An 18103-nucleotide genomic window follows, 5' to 3' on the forward strand; every position below is an offset into this window, starting at 1 on the left:
AAGTAAAGGGGTGCCCATTGATGCCATGGTCATGGTGGCACCCACCAAAAAGGAACACGCAGATGAAAGTTCCTCTATTCGCCACCTTAAAAAGGAGTCTAGGACGATGGACAGGTTTGGGAAGTGTGTTTATGCTTCAGCAACCTTTGCCTTAAGGTCGCTGAATTATTTGGCACATTTTACAAGCTTGCAGAGGGATTTGATTAAGGAACTCTCAGATACCCTATCAGCATCCATTTCTGCAGAGGACCAGTCTTCTGTGACTTCTCAGATGACTACCCTTCAGAATACTTCGAATTCCTCCAAGAGGCTCATTTTGCATATAACTGAAGGAACCACTAGGGCAGTGGGTTCAGGCATTTCCATTAGGAGACATGCCTGGATGCGCTTATGTGATTTTGCAGAGCCCTTCAAGTCTTCATTCGTCAGTGCTCCCTTTGATGGCACGTCTTGGGTCAAAAGTGAAGGACACATTGTCCAGTTGTGAGAAGGATGGAAAGACCCAGTCTTCCATCGGCGTACATTTTTCCACCCCTCAGAGACCCTTTTATATAATCAGAGGTGGTCGGAAGATGTGGTTTAAGAAATCCCAGGGTCCTTTCCAGGTCGCACGTGGAGGAAATTCCCTCTGGGGTAGAGGGGGGGGGGGACTCCTATGGATGACAATGCACATGTGGCAGAGGTGGCCTGCAAAACCAGGGATCCAGAGATTCATTCTTTGACAGACCTTACCAGTGCTCCTGAAAGGAGGCCTGATTGCTTACCTCTAGAGGCAATCTGGGATCGGTTATCCCTTTACCAAAAACTCTGGCTAGACTTAACAAAAGATATGTGGGTGCAGAGAATTATTTCCAGAAGTTTCCCTTCCACCTCTAGGTTTATGAAAAACCCCAGATATTTCACCCAGTAAGAGGGAAGAAGCAGCAATAAAAAATACAAAAACTGTTAGGACCTCTTGGATGGCCCTCTTTTCTATCAGACCAGATAGAATCTGCAACTTACTCAGAATTCTTTAGTGCCAAAGAAAACAGGGAACTGGAGACCAGTTCTGGATCTCAGCGACTTGAACAAGTCAGTTTGACGCGCCAAGTTTCAGATGGTCATGGTTCAGTCTAGTCTCCCTTTTCTAGGTAAGGACGACTGGATGTGCTCATTTGCTCTTCAGGATGCATACTACCACATAAAGATAAACAGATGATCCAGAAGGTATTTACTCTTCTGGCTGGGAGCCAGTCATTACCAGTTCAGAGCTCTGCCCTTTAGTCTCACCACAGCCACCAAGAGTGTTCACCAAATGCATGGCAGTAGTAGCAGCTCACTTGAGACTGCAGGGGTTTGGTGTAGTTCCTTATCTGGATGACTAGCTCATTACTGCACCGACCAGGCATCTGTTGATAAGGGCAAGAGATCATATTCTCCAAACGTGCTCGCATCTGGGGATAACCATAAACTACTACAAGTCTCAACTGGAACCAACTCAAAATCTGGAATTCATAGGAGCAGTTTTCAACACAAAGTCTATGATAGCTTCACTGCCTCCTTCGAGACTCCAAACTGTAAGATCACAGGTCAGAAAAATAATATGCAGTACCAAGATTTCAACCCTCTTGGGCCTTCAAGCTCTAGGGTCATTGTCACTGGCTGTAATACTAGTACATTTAGCCAGATTCTACATGAGGAGTCTTCAGTGGATGTTAGCATCACAGTGGTTGATACTTTACCAACCCATGTCATCTCCGATTTGACTCGCTCAAACATGCAAGAGAGATCTCAAGTGTTGGGTTCAGTCAGATCAGATTCTACAAGGCCATCCGTTCATTTCCCTGCAGCTCAAAGGCCATAGTGACCACAAACTTTTCCCAGTTGGTGTAGGGAGGCTTTTTCTGGGGAAAGCAGTCCAAGGCACTTTGTCCCCCAAAGAGGTCAACTTGCATATCAACGTTCTAGAGATGAGAGTAGTGCTGTAGGCACTGCAGGCCTTCCAAGATGCTCTCCCCTTTGGGGACGATTACAGTTCAAATGGACAATATGTCAGTAGTTTGGTACATCAACAAACAAGGAGGAACCAGATCTTATCCCTTGTGTTGAGAAGCCCTCAGAGTGTGGCAATGGGTGATGTCCTCCAACCGCTTTCTTATAGCAATGCACATTCCGGGGAAGTTCAGTGTGATAGCAGACAGACTGAGCAGGTGCATTCTCCTACCTCATGAGTGGCCTCTCAACAAGAAAGTGGCAAGGATGATATTTCATTAATGGGGCCATCCTTGCTGTGATCTTTTTACGTTTCCCCTAAACAGCAAATGCAGCAGCTACTTTGCCCTAATCCCCCCACAGGGGAACCCCCGAGGGATGCTCTACTTCACGATTGGCCCCTCTGGTCTACTATATGCCTGCCCACCAATTTTGCTAATTCCAAAATTCCTCCAGAAAAGCCAAAGTCATCCTCATTGCACCTTACTGGCCTTGACATATTTGGCCCCTTTTCCTTTGCCTTCATTTACTTCACCAACCTTGGATTCTGGCACCAACTCCAGACCTCCTGTCTTATCCAGTAGGTATGATCCATCCAGAAATATCAAGCCTCAAGCGGACAGCCTGGCTTCTCCAGCTCAATTGATAGCCAGACAACTTATGCTCTCTTCTCCTTCCTGTCCGGCATATTCTTTTATCTTCCCACAAACCTTCAACACAAACAATTATTTGCTGGGCTCCTCAAAATCATATTGAGCTTTTCTCAGCTCCTATACTTGAGGTTTTTGGCTCTACTTTTTAAACAAGGAGCTAGTTCCTCGACCATCAAAGTTCAGCTGGCAGTGATATCTAGCTGTCATGTTGGATTTGAGGGTTCTTCAGTAGCCTCTCATAAGTTGTGCAGAGCTTTCATGCGAGCCCTCTACTTTTAAGGCCTCCATTTAAAGACCCCACTCCACCATAGGACCGCATCTTGGTACTGCAGGCACTTATACATTCCCCTTTTGAACCAGCAGCAGTGTGTGACCTTAAATATCTAACTTGGAAAATGTTTTTTCTAGTAGCCATTACATCTGCCAGACGAATTTCAGAAATTTGAACATTATCTTCAAAACCTCCTTACTTGATTTTTTACAAGGATAGAGTTAGGTTACGAACCAATGCATCCTTTCTTCTCAAGGTGGTGTCAGAATTGATAATCAGTCAGTCTATTAATTTGCCAGTTTTCTTCCCCAAAGTTAATAACATAGGAGAATATATGTTGCCTTTATTAGGTGTTCATAGACAATTACATTTTTACTCACAAATAACAAAACACATAAAAACAGACCAGTTATGTGTTTCCTTTGCAAACTTGAAATTGGGTAAACCAGTTGCAAAAGTAACTTTAGCTAGGTGGATAACTGATTACATTTCATTCATTTATAAAAAAATTGGGTATTGTCTTACCACAACTGGTAAGGGCTCATTCAGTTAAATCAACGGCTGCTTCTACAGTTTTCTTCTCTAGAGCGTCCATGGATGACGTATGTTCAGTAGCAATGTGGGCTACTCCCCATACCTTTGTTACTCATTACAAATTTGATCTGGTCTCCAGGTGTAGGGCATCATTTGGTTCAACTGTGCTCAGGAATATTCTTTCTTAGAGTCTACTGTGGAATTTAGGTAGCTGGGGACTCTTTCCCATCAGTTGAGGAGAGAATGAAAATTGACAACATCAGATAAAGAAGTTATGTACTTATCATAGTGTTTCATATGTGTTGTCCATTTTCATTCTTCCTCAACTTTCCACCCACCAGCCCACATCCATTTTTTTATATATGAACTTCTGGAAGAATGAGTTCTTGAGGAAATCATTGTTTATATTAAGCTTCAGGTATACTCTTTCTAAATATGTCAGCAAACAAAGGCAACTGGAACTATGAACGATCTTAACAAATGCTGGTTTATTGTAGGTTACTGTACTAGTGTATAGAAAAAAAAACACTTTCACCATCTGGGCTTCTTGAGGTTTATAGTAGATTTCTAATATAAGGTTAGGTCTTATATACTTTAGCTAAGCACCTAACCAGTATTTGTTAGGATTGTTCATGGTTCCAGTTGCTTTTTGTTTGCTGATACTTTTGGATATAATTTTAAAGAACAAGAGTTATGCCAGGGTACATAGTCAAAAGCTTTCTGATGAGGTAAAGTCTGAAATTTTGCATTCAGCATTAGATAAATGGTTTTGTTTTGCTCATATGGTACTCGGGTCCATGAACAGTTTAATGAGGGAGGGAAGCTAATTCAAAGAAGTTTCCAAGATTTTAAGATCCCTCCCCTTACAAATCTTCTAGATTCTTGCTCACCTCTAAGAATCAAAACTAACAATCCCTGTCTTCTCAAGCCAAACAGGAAAACAAAAGATGGCAGGTTCAGAATGACTATGCCAGCATTCTTTGCTCTACCCCAACCCCTTCTGACCTTATCATTCAAAACGTGTCCCAACAACTGGCTCTGTGCATTCCCCTTTTGCAACAGATTTTGATAGACTCATGGGTGTTAAAGGTACTTCAGAAAGGATAAAGTTGGCGCTGGATACAAATATTTTCTTTCAAGGAAGTTACTCCCACTGTCAGAACCAAACAGAATTTTTCCTTCGGTTCTTTTGAACTTATGTACCCTAGCAGTCATAGAACCAGTGCCATTAAATCAAAGATGCAATGGCTTTTCTTCCAGAATGTTTCTGGTACCAGAGAGAGAGTGTTCTTGGACACCAGTTCTAGATCTTTCCTTCCTAAATCTGTATGTGAACCTTCTAAAATTGAAGATGCTGACAATTAAGAGTCAGCTAACCTCTTAATCCTCAGGGTCACTTTATGGTAACATCACATTCCCATAGCCAAAAACATGAGGAATTTTAATAATTTCTCTGCATTACTCTTTTGGGTTATCTACTGTACCAACTTTTTTTTCAAAGTTCTGGCTTCAGTCATAGCTCATTGTAGACTGAATGACATTCACATTCTCCTTATTTAGACAACTCATCTTTGCAGACTTTTCCTGATGTAAAAAAAAAAGTAATTAATACAGCTTTCTTCAAAAAAAAAGTTTCTTCTCTTCTGACCAATCTGAGTGCCCAGACAAATGGGTAGAAATCCTCCTTGATCTCATCACACAGGATTGTTTTTCTATGATCTCTTGTAGACACCCTGCAGCAAAAGGTCTTTTTTGTCACAGAAGGTAGATTTAGATTTTTGTCTAGAAACATTCCTAACCTTCTCCACTCAGTCTCAGACTTTAGCCAGATAGTATCTCAGGATCCTAGGGTTCATGGCTTCTATTATTCTCATGATTACACTCATCAGGCTACACATGAGAAATATTCAGTGGTTTCTAATAATCCCATGTATCCAATATTTGCATCTTTTAAAATTTCAGATTACAATCTTTGACTTTGTAAAAAGGAACTGTTCAGGTGAAGACTACAGATGTAAGAAAATTTAGGTCTTCCCTTTTTTCCTCTGCTCCAACTTGATCTGTTACTGTGAACGTCTAAGATTTTGCATGCAGGGCAATTTCAGTGGAAGAAAAGGTGCAAGGCCTGTGGGATTGTTCAGACAGACCAGGCACATAATTATCAGAGATGTTGGCTGTGATCCATGCCTTAAAACCTCTTCATTATCTATGGTCCCTGGGACATCTCCAGGTGATTACAGACAACACCACAGTGATGTAGTACATCAACAAACAAGGGAGGAACAAAGTTGTACTCCCTATGCAGGTTGGCATTGATTGCTTGGGAGGTAGCTCGTCAGCACTTGTCAACCCTCCAAGTAGCCTATATTCCATCAGAGCAAAATAGTAGTGAAAGACGAGCTGGGTAGGACCAGGACAGACCCACACAAATGGAAACTGAACAAAGGGGTCTTCTAAGAACTGATTCAGTTGTTAGCAACACCTCTAGTAGATGTCTGCCTCCTTTTGAAACAGATAACTCAACAAATTCTGCTCCAGGGCTCCTTGCAGACAAACTTGGAAAACAGATACTTTCTCGTTCCCATGGATGGAAATGTTTCAGTATGTATTTCCACCCTTTTCATTGATATTCAGGGTAATTCTGAAGATTCAGAAGGATTGTGGTGACCCCCTTTTTGTGCAGGCAACACTGGTGCTCTATTCTTATGGAATTGGTCAAGGGCAGTTACCTCATGCTTCCTCACAAATTGAACCTGCTCCAAGTCAGGGAGTTTGATATACCCCACTGTCAAATATCTCCAAATAATTGCCTGGATGATTAAATTGTAATTCCTTTTAGGCTCCTCTTTTCAGAAGACATATAGCAAATACTATAGGATGCAAGAAAACTTACTAATTTGGCACGTAGAAAAGATTTTCCAGTTTGTGCCTAGCCAATACCTGGCCCTATCCGGAATTATTTACCACTGTCGCTGATATATTTCTGTGATGTACTAGCCTTTGGCCTTTCATACTGCTTTATCAAGATTCATCTGCTGGCCATTTCAATGTGTCTGCCCATGGATTCTCCACTTTATTCAATGTTTTTGGTAAAATAGTTTGTGAAATGGACCGTTACACCTGAGACCTCCATGCTGACAGGTTGCTGCTTCCTGGAATCTTAAACTTTATGCTGGAAAAGTTAACCACATCTCCATTTGAACCTCCACATGAAGCAGATTTAAGGTTCATTATATGAAAACTTCTTTTTGCTTGTTACATTTGCAAAAAAGTGTATTTGAGTTGCAAACTCTCGTGGTGGTTGAATGCTATCTGGCCTTCCATAGGGATAGGGTGTTATTACTAACAAATCCCTCATTCATCAAGGTTGTTTTACAGTTTAGTTTGAATCAAGCCATCAGTTTCTTCCCAGTCTTTTATCTAGACCCTCAAAACCAGGGAGAAAGGATTCTACATGCTCTGGGTATCCATAGGCAGCTGAGTTACTATCTTGACAGAACTAAGCCCTTTAGAAAAGCTGATCAGCTGTTTATTTCTTATGGTGAGACTAAGAAAGGACTTTCCGTATCAAACAGATTTCCAGATAGTTGTCCATGGCTATTGTCTGTTGCTGTGCCCACCATGGTAAACTAGTTCCAGACAGTATCAATGCTCACTGTTCAAGGGTCTTATCTTCTTCAATGGCATACTGCAAAGGGGTGGATTCTAGAAGTAGTCCTCTGTATATACTTTTACAAGGCATTACAAACTGGATTATTTTTCTAGATCCAAGACTAGCTTTGATGGGACCATTCTCCAGGGGCTCCTAGATCCATATTCTTCCTCCTAGGTTGGATAGGCTTTGGTAATCAGCCCATATAGCCAAAAGGGTACTGCAGCAGAGGGGAGGAGGAACATAGTACAGTTGTGTAAGTTGCTGTTACATATAACAGTAGATGTTTGAATTCCTCAGTGCTGCAGTAGTCTCACCCGCCCTCCAAACACCTATTGTAGCATATAGTAGTTGTTGGGAAGTAGTTTGTTGTGATTTTCTTTTTATTTACAGTTCAAAATGAGTGTGCTACTACTTTCCTTTTGGGTAAGAAAATCCTAAAGATTTTTCAGTTTGCTGATTTTTCTCCTTAGGGCTGACCAACCAGCAGTCCGAATGAAAGCGTGGGATGGAGCCAGAGCTTTTGAAAGCTGGCTGGTTGTTCTGACTTGGGCAGGACGCAACCTATATAACCAAGGCTAATGCAGCAGTGAGGAATTTGAACATATACTGTTATGAGTAAAGGCAACTTGTACAGCTGTACTTTTTTCTTTCTATAGAGGATAGTCTCAGTGGACTAGACCTTATGGCAATGACATAATGGTCTCAAAAAGAGGAGGAATACAATCAAATGAGTATAACAATTCTTATAAGGTTTTCTTAGCCACTGCTGAGAGTAGTTGTTGGAAATTACAACAGCCATAGATTAGAAATTACAACTGCCATGGCTCTGCACATTTAGTGCAAGGGGATTCACCCCCCCCCCAGCACTGTATATCTTAGATCTCTATTATGACCACCCTATGGAGGCAGGCAAACTTCATTTTCAAAACAGTGGCTAGTGCCTTTACTATGACCCAGACACCTTGGGGCTCAATTAGCTGCTGCCACCTTGGAGGAGCTAGGCAGGGCTGGAGAACAGTGAAGAGGTATGGCCTGCTTGCTTCTCTTAGGGGGTGGTGAGTGTTACTCTTGGAAACACACACAGCCAATGCAATTTCTCCAGTGCAGAACAGGGGGGAAACACCTCTGATGTTTCACGCGTGGTTGGACTGCTTGGCAGGTACCTCCTTTCTGCAGGTAGGGGATTAGGGCAGGCAAAGTAAAAAAGCAGAACCAAGAACCACCCTGATGGCTGCCTGAATAATAGCCTCTCCCAGCCGGGAATGAATAGGTTGATTGATTAAGGGGATGCTGATAATTTATAGGCAGCAGTAGCAAAAACACAGTGGATACAAAATTTCATAAGATCAGTGATTGAAAGAGATTTTGCAGTCAGATCACAACACAGAATTTCTATCCATCACCATTTATCAGTCCATTGAGTGATTATCTGGGTCCTTACTGACCAGAGAAAAGCCTGTTTTATACAAGATGATAAAGATGAAGGTAGCATCTTCGAAAAGATGCTTTCAGATCACTGGATGCTAACAAAAATACTTTGCAGTCTTAAACATGGAGGACATAATTTGGACAATACCGTTCATCTTTATGCTGCTGAGACATCCTAAGAGTTAATCATTTAGATACTGCAAAGTATGCAGCCTGTCCTGTACGTAACTGTACTGCTTGTATACAGTTGTCTAGATTTCTGGAGAGAATATCACTGCAGTCTATTTAGATCCAGTGATAAACCAAATGTGCCTTTTCTCTTCTGCTTTTAGATGCACAAATGGTGGTGCTGTTTTCTTGCTGCATTTGTGGTAACGTCTACCACAATATCTTCCATCCCTGGAACTGATGGTGTCTTAACTGTCTTTTGCTGTTGTTTTGTAGTATGCAGTGAGTATGGACAGGAGATGCATGTTTGTGAGCCCACAAATCTTTGACCAGAATCCCGGGGATATTTTCTTGTGGTTAGTAGGTCTTGCTGCCAGGTGTCTTGGGAAATAACATTTTACAGTCACATACATTCACTTTTCTGTTAAGATTATATATTAGTTTCAGTTAGGTCAGGATAAAACATAAAACTTTGGTGATTCAAATTTACGTGCATTTCAGGTCATGCTTAAGAATGTAAATATGACTTCTTTTTGTGATGAAGTACAGTCCAGATTTTTTTTAATTGGTAGGACTGGAAGGAAAGCATTTGACAAGTTATTAGCATATGGTGGTCTCCAAGTGCAATAATTTAACGCGTTACTGTCACAAGGTTTTCAAAAACTGTTGTCGGCTGTGATACTGTTTTGTTTACCTAACAGTCGTTTTACATGACTATTGACTATGGTTTTCCCACTGACCATAGTGGCATGGGGAGGCACTGTGGGTAGTATTGTTTCCTTGCTGCAAAACATTCTCTGGTTCACTTCTGAGCTGGGGGGGCTGCCTTCTGAATGGAGTCTGTATCTCATCTGTGTTTGCATGTTTTTTCCTGGTGCTTCTGTTTACTCCCACATCCCAAAGACATGCAGTAGGTAGATTGGTGGCTCTTAGTTGTTTGAAGGTGTGATTGTGGTTGATGTGTGTGACTGATGTGGCAGAAAGGCCTGATGGTCTACTTCCATTCCCTTCTTACCGAGTTAACTCTGTGCCCCAGAAAGTTAAATTCAAAAAGGGCATTGTACTCGGTAATAGGCCTGCTGACTGAGGAATAACAAGGTGCCCTAGTACCTAATTGATGTCATTTCAGTCTGATCTCTGGATCATAGTAGAACTTTGGTCCTGGACACCAGTCTAAAATGTCTCATATTTACCTTTTAGTGATAGTTCATGGAGTAGTTTTTTCTTCTGCCTTTTGTAATGTTTGTAAAACTGATTTTATAGCTGCTTAAATTAATTGGCTAAAATAACATTTTATTACTATGCTATTAATTGTCTTGTATGCCTTTAAATCCGTACTTAAACACACAGAACAATGAACTGCAATGTAACTTCACTGTTAAATGTTACTACTGCATCAGTATTTGTGGACAGAATTAAGTGTCTTTAGGTACATTGGCTGAATAAAACATGCATAGCTTTAGCAATTGTAGGTTAAAAGGATTATGATTAGTTGACGAAGTTTTGACAGGAATAAGTGTGTCTAGTGGGGCTCAGACATACATCTGCTAGTTGCTTTATACTCCTATGTTTTCCTATCCCTTGTTTATGTTTGCCTAATTTTTACTGATCTTTGAATTTGTGTTTTTTTTTTTTTTTTTTAACAAGAAGCATCTCTATTAAATTATCAATTATTATATAGGCAGTCATACATTTAAATAAATGAATACAAACCACATTGACATAATTTTAGTTGCAAATCTTACACATCACAAACCATACTTACATAATTTTATTTGCAAACATTATACATAACTTATAATCTATCCAGTTATCAGTCAAACATTACATAGCTCATTCAAATCCTGCCTTCTTGTAAACCTTGTTCCTACTCTGTATGTATTGTTCCCACAATTCCCCTTTTTTCTATGTAGTTTGCTCCTACCCTTTTCTAAAGATCCCAGTTCCAGTTGCTTTATCTCTGTTACTATATTTATTAGTTCCAAAAAAGTTGGTTTAGACTTTGATTTCCATTTTCTAGTAATTGCTTTTTTGGCTGCCACCATAATTATACTTAACGAGGCAATTTCGATTCCATTATCATAGCTCAAAAATAATTTCGTTAGTTAGGCCTATTTGCTCACCCAGTATCTCTGACAGAGCAGTCTGCAGGGAATCTTTAAAGTCTGCCAACTTATTACACTCCCAGAAAATATGTTCCCAGTTACCTCTTTCTTCGTCATCACACCTCCAACATTTGCTTTCTACCAGAGGAAAATTTCATTGGAGTCTGGGATTTAAACATACCTATGTAAACACTTCCAAGCAAAAATCCTAATTTTTTTAGACTTTGTTGCATATGTCTGAGACATACATATATCCCCCATTGTTTCTTTGTGAATTGCTTATCCAGTCTGTCTTCCCATTCCTTTCTAACCTCCTCTGATAGAGTCTTATAGTTATGCAATATTTTGTATGCTCTACTAATTATTCTTTTTTAACAACAGCTTCTGTTCTTGGTTCTGCTAAAAAATCTACCAGTATTGGTCTTTCACTTAGGATCCTCCTTCTTCTTTATCTTTGCCTATACTCTGGTATCAGTCCTTAATAGGGAAGGCAATCTGTAGCCTGCAGTCCAAATAAATTCTTGGCCTCTTTCCCATTCTATTACCTTTCCCTCTCTAATTATTTGCTCCCAGTACCTTGGTTCTTTTGCCAGTTTTCTCCAATAAATTCCATCCCCCTCTTTCCTATTGTCTCTATCCCTTGCAATTATCCCTGTAGGCAGAATCTCCTTTCTCCATTCCCATGTTGGCTTAGGTCTTTGAATACTTTTTGCTACTTTATGAATATAATATTCTGTTTAGTTATTGCTGTTCTCCTTGTTTCTTAAATCCCCCCATTTCATTGTCATCCCTTTCCACTTTGAATTATAGGTTTCTGTTTGTACTATGTGTAAGAGCCTTAGCTATGTAGCTGTGAAATACCCCTTCAAATTAGGTAATCCGAAACCATTTTGTTCAATTTGAAGAATCACCTTATCTCACTTGACGCTTGCCGTCTTTCCCACCCAGGTAAAATTCTTCAGCCCTTTATTAATTGCTATCCACAACAACTTCTCTGGTTGATAAAAATATGCCTGACCTGTGTATAAAACTAAAGAGACTAAAATCGATTTAACTGCCTGTACCTTGTTATTCATATCCTTAAACTGAAGAACAAACACTTTAAAACAAAAAGGATACACCAAGGCAGGGAAGCAGATAGAATCCAATTTATTGTAAGCGCTTTCATCTTGAATAATACCAAGACTTCATCAGACGAAAAAAATAACAGCGACAACCTATTTTAAAAAAAAGCTCCAGGTCTGACATCAGTTCCTCAATTAACATTTAAAGAGATAGGTCATTATAAAACCCATACATTCCAACCCTGTTTAAAGCATATACATACAAAAAATCATGTAAAACAACACATGTAAATATATACATTTTTGTAAAAACATATGAATAAAGATCTAAAAAAAAGCCCTTACCAACAAAATTATCTCAATACAGCCTTTAATTTTAAGACACAACCAATAGAGGCAAGCTCATTTAATCCAGGCCATCCAACAGCTTTTAAACGGAGGATCCAGAATAATTCTTTTTCCTCCACTTTCAGTTGCCATAGACCTCCCCTCACATTGGGTTTAATTTATTCAAGGACTATAAATTTAAAATAATGTTCTGGAAATTCATGAATGTGCCTAAACAACGCATTTGTCAGGGGGCCTTTGTATGCGAATATTATAATGTGTGAATGGGAATGCCGATGTGTGTTTAATCACCCCTTATTTGAACATTGTGTTTTGTATGTCAGATACCTTGACGATTTGTTTGTCATTTGGAAGGGGGATATGACTGGATTTAATGAATTTATGGATTTTATTAATCATCCACTACGTTTCTTGAATTCACTCATGTTGTGGATTTGAAATGATTAATTACTTAGATGTCCAATTAATAAAAGATCAGGCAAATAGTAGATATGTGTCCACTATATATAAGAAACCAACTTATTCTAATTCCTTTCTCCATTTTTCCAGCTGTCACCCTAGGACCCATAAAAAAGCTGTGGTAAAGGGGCAATTCGTGAGAGCTGCCCGTATGACATCTACTTTTGGAGATTTTTTGAATGAATGCTCATTGTTGGAAGAAATGTTTATTAGGGGGGATTATCCTGTGGACTTTGTGGGTGACATTAAATTGGAAGTTATTAATAAACGTTCTTCTGGTTTTTACAGTCCTATTTTGAGGGTTAAAAATATGAATGATAGCAATACCATGACTTCAGTACGTACCGTAGTGAATTCTGAAATTTTTGGAGAAAGGAATTTTTGATTATCCTATATTACTACATATACTGTGGACTCATATGCAATACAAGATATTTTGTTTAAGAATTGGTCTATCTTGATGGAAGATAGTAGTTTTAGACCAAAAATTAGTCAAAAACCCTGATTGTTTATAGGAAGGGGAATAATTTAAAAAGTTTGTTGGAAAGACCGTTGAGACATGAAGCCAATGAACAAATGGTTCGGCAGATGTCTAGGTGCGGGTTCTGTAGCTATTGTATACACATTAACACTGGAGAACTTTTTTGTTTAAATGGATACTTTTTACACATTCATGATAAATATAACTGTAATAGTACTGGTGTTGTGTATGGGGCTTTGTGCCAGAATTGCCTGGCTTTCTATATAGGAAAGAACGAGTGGAAACTCAGAACCCGCATTTATGAACATTGTTATGACATTAAAAAGAAAAAACTGACAAATGCATTGTTTAGGCGCATTCATGAATTTCCAGAACATAATTTTAAATTTATAGTCATTGAACAAATTAAACCCAATGTGAGGGGAGGTCCATGGCAACTGAAATTGGAGGAAAAATAATTATTCTGGATCCTCCGTTTAAAAGCTGTTGGATGGCCTGGATTAAATGAGCTTGCCTCTATTGGTTGTGTCTTAAAATTAAAGGCTTTATTGAGATAATTTTGTTGGTAAGGGCTTTTTTTTAGATCTTTATTGATATGTTTTTACAAAAATGTATATATTTACATGTGTTGTTTTACATGTTTTTTGTATGTATATGCTTTAAACAGGGTTGGAATGTATGGGTTTTATAATGACCTATCTCTTTAAATGTTAATTGAGGAACTGATGTTAGATCTGGGGCTTTTTTTAAAAATGGGTTGTGGCTGTTACTTTTTCGTCTGATGAAGTCTTGGTATTATCCAAGACGAAAGCGCTTACAATAAATTGGATTCTATCTGCTTCCCTGCCTTGGTGTATCCTTTTTGTTTTAAAGTGTCTGTTCTTCAGTTTTGTGAGCAGTTTGTGAATTGTTACACCAATGGCTTTGGGGAGTGGATTGTCTTCTTTGGATTTGTTTTTGGACAATAAAGTCTCTATTTCTAACAAAAAACAAGGGGATCTCAGTATTCTTATCCAACAGTTAACTAAAAAGGTGGATGGTCTGGCTGCAGAAGTGCAACAGAGATTTTCTGGGATACCAGGAGGTTCGATTCCCAGTGTAAGCAGTTCCAATGGTTCTGTTGCCCCTGGACAAGGTAATGCTCTTACTAATTCCATGACTTTGCCTAATAATTTACCTGGTGGTGTTAATTTGCAAGAATGGCTACAGCAAGGGGGTTTGTTTTCTCAGTCCACACAGCCATCAGTTAACAGAACCTTAAAAAATAGCCTTGACTTTTATCATGAGAAATTGCTGAAAGTTCGTAAACTACAAGCCGAGAATGCTTATCTTATGGAATGTATAAAGCGTAATCAAGTCCCTAAAGGGTTGGGACTTTGGAGATTTCCGATAGGACTCATTAGAGATTCTCCATTACATTGTGAACTCTTGGCTCTCTTTGATCGACATGGCTGTGAATATATGGAGGTTTTGGTCAAGAATAATAGTAAAATAGTGGCTGACTTGATTCGAGAGGTTAAAGACTTGGACATTGTTATTACTACGGATCTATTATTTCAACAATACCAGGTGGAATATAATCACATTTGTAAAAGCATTGATCAGCATGTCAATAAAATTAGAATACGTAAATCAAAGAAACTTGAGAGAGATGCCCATGATTATCTTTTTAAAAAAGCGTATACACTCCCTCCAAATTCACAAGGGTGGGGCCAGAGGTTGTTTAATTCCACTCCCTGTGAAACAGAACGAGGAAAACATTAATATTGAAGAAGGGGCGGAACAGGCAGTGCATGCCCCTTTAGATCAGCCTGTTTTACGTCGATCCGAATGGATAAGGGCGAGAGAACAGGATTATGGCCGTGGTGCGAATTTAAACTACAGGAAGGACCAGCGGAACCACCCGTATTATCAGCAACCCAGAGTTTCGGGGCGGAATGTGTATCAGAACAGAACCAGTGGTGGCGATATAATTGACAATAATCTCCCTTTGGTGAGTTCTTTTGGCTCTACCCCAGTTAATTTGTTCTCAAATATAGCGTCTTTGGACGAAGATTGTGATTCTATTGTTGGATTTGGAAATATCAGCAGTTGCGCTACTAACATTAACATTTTATCAAGCCCGCCAAACATCATCTTTAATAGCACAAATGACTTTAAAGTTTTTAACTACAGTAGCTGTGATTTCTCAACAGATATTGCAAATGTGTTTTCCAAGGGCTTTTCATTTGTTCCACAAGTTAGAGCGGATATTGTGACAATTTTATTGGATTTAAAACGTTTTATTCAGAAGCTTAATTTAAAGCTGCTGTTTAACAATTGTGAATCTGTTGACAAGGGACCTTTTTGGGTCTCTTGTGTTTGCAACCCCCCTCTGCACCCTACGCTGGTATTTTTTGAAAAGATGTATGAATTTGATTTGAGATGTCTCTTACAAGAGAGAGATAGGAAGATGTCTCATTGGAATAGTGAAGAATATAAATTGATCAATTCTGTTAGACAGTTACCAGTGAGGGTTATTCAGCCGGACAAGGGTGGGGGTGCTGTAATTATGGATTACCATGATTATATTAAGAGAATGTATACAATTCTTTTTAGTGACAGGTATAGACAAGTATCCAGGAATGAGCTAAATGTAGCATATGCCAGAATTTCCATTCAACTCACTGACATGTTATTAGAGCAGCATATTACATTGGATGAATTTAAATTTTTAAAGGTTCAATTTCCAGTTATTCCTACCATTTTTGGCCTGCCAAAATTACATAAAGATTTAAATAATCCCCCCATGCGCCCCATTGTTGATGCACATAATTCTATTACATCTGCTATATCAGTATTTTTAGACGAAAATTTGAAAAGTCTTTTAAAACAAGAAGAACATCTGTGTATTGATTCTTGGGATTTTTTGGCAGAATGTGGTAAAATGTCTTTTGATCCTAATTATGTTTTTGTTACGATAGATGTTAAAGACTTGTTTCTTGTATTCCACATGATGTGGGGTTGGACTGATTCCAGGAGTACTTGGTTCGTAAAGGGCTAGTACAGGATCATGTAAATTTATATACTGAACTGTTGGAACTTGTTCTTAGGAATAATTTTATTATATTTGATGAGCAACTATTCTTGAAGAACAGTGGGGTATCTATGGGGGCAGCTTGTGGGCCTTTATATGCGCATATTATAATGTGTGAATGGGAACGCTGATGTGTGTTTAATCACCCCTTATTTGAACATTGTGTTTTGTATGTCAGATACCTTGATGATTTGTTTGTCATTTGCAAGGGGGATATGACTGGATTTTATTAATTCATCCACTACATTTCTTGAATTCACTCATGTTGTGAATTTTGAAATTATTAATCACTTAGATGTCCAATTAATGAAAGATCGGGCAAATACTAGATATGTGTCCACTATATACAGGAAACCAACTTATTCTAATTCCTTTCTCCATTTTTCCAGCTGTCACCCTAGGACCCATAAAAAAGCTGTGGTAAAGGGGCAATTCGTGAGAGCTGCCCATATGACATCTACTTTTGAAGATTTTTTGAATGAATGCTCATTGTTGGAAGAAATGTTTATTAGGAGGGATTATCCTGTGGACTTTGTGGGTGACATTAAATTGGAAGTTATTAATAAACGTTCTTCTGGTTTTTACAGTCCTATTTTGAGGGTTAAAAATATGAATGATAGCAATACCGTGACTTCAGTACATCCCGTAGTGAATTCTGAAATTTTTGGAGAAAGGAATTTTAGATTATCCTATATTACTACGTATACTGTGGACTCATATGCAATACAATATATCTTGTTTAAGAATTGGTCCATCTTGATGGAAGATAGGAGTTTTAGACCAAAAATTAGTCAAAAACCCCTGATTGTTTATAGAAAGGGGAATAATTTAAAAAGTTTGTTGGAAAGACCGTTGAGACATGAAGCTGATGAACAAATGGTTCGGCAGATGTCTAGGTGCAGGTTCTGTAGCTATTGTACACACATTAACACTGGAGAACTTTTTTGTTTAAATGGATATTTTTTACACATTCGTGGTAAATATAACTGTAATAGTACTGGTGTTGTGTATGGGGCTTTGTGCCAGAATTGCCCGGCTTTCTATATAGGAAAGACAGAGTGGAAACTCAGAACCCACATTTATGAACATAGTTATGACATTAAAAAGAAAAAAACTGACAAATGCGTTGTTTAGGCACATTCATGAATTTCCAGAACATTATTTTAAATTTATAGTCGTTGAACAAATTAAACCCAATGTGAGGGGAGGTCCATGGCAACTGAAATTGGAGGAAAAAGAATTATTCTGGATCCTCCGTTTAAAAACTGTTGGATGGCCTGAATTAAATGAGCTTGCCTCTATTGGTTGTGTCTTAAAATTAAAGGCTTTATTGAGATAATTTTGCTGGTAAGGGCTTTTTTTAGATCTTTATTCATATGTTTTTACAAAAATGTATATATTTACATGTGTTGTTTTACATGTTTTTTTGTGTGTATATGCTTTAAACAGGGTTGGAATGTATGGGTTTTATAATGACCTATCTCTTTAAATGTTAATTGAGGAACTGATGTCAGACCTAGGGCTTTTTTAAAAATGGGTTGTGGCTGTTACTTTTTTGTCTGATGAAGTCTTGGTATTATCCAAGACGAAAGCGCTTACAATAAATTGGATTCTATCTGCTTCCCTGCCTTGGTGTATCCTTTTTATTCATATCCTTAAAACAGAGCTTCCAATTTCTCAGTTTTTGTATTATCTTTTGTTTAGTCTCTTCCCACATATCCTTAGCTGCCACATCAAAATCCATTTTAATCCGTACTCCTAAGTATTTCATTTTATCATATCCCCATAAATATGGATATTGCTGAACAAATTCATGTGTGGGTACATAATTTACAGTTATTGCCTTGGTTTTAGCTTCATTAATTGTGTATCCCAAAAACATTTGAAGCT

General features: G+C 38.6%; 1 protein-coding gene across 2 annotated transcripts in view; it reads left to right on the top strand.

Annotated features, from left to right (window-relative positions):
- SMAD3 (SMAD family member 3) overlaps positions 1-18103 on the top strand; it is a 1147441-nt gene that overhangs the window by 919773 nt on the left and 209565 nt on the right. The gene's annotated exons all lie outside the window — the stretch shown is intronic.

This window comes from Protopterus annectens, chromosome 7.part0 (genome assembly GCF_019279795.1).
Source record: "Protopterus annectens isolate FY-2018-M chromosome 7.part0, PAN1.0, whole genome shotgun sequence".
Classification (NCBI taxonomy): Eukaryota; Metazoa; Chordata; order Ceratodontiformes; family Protopteridae; genus Protopterus; species Protopterus annectens.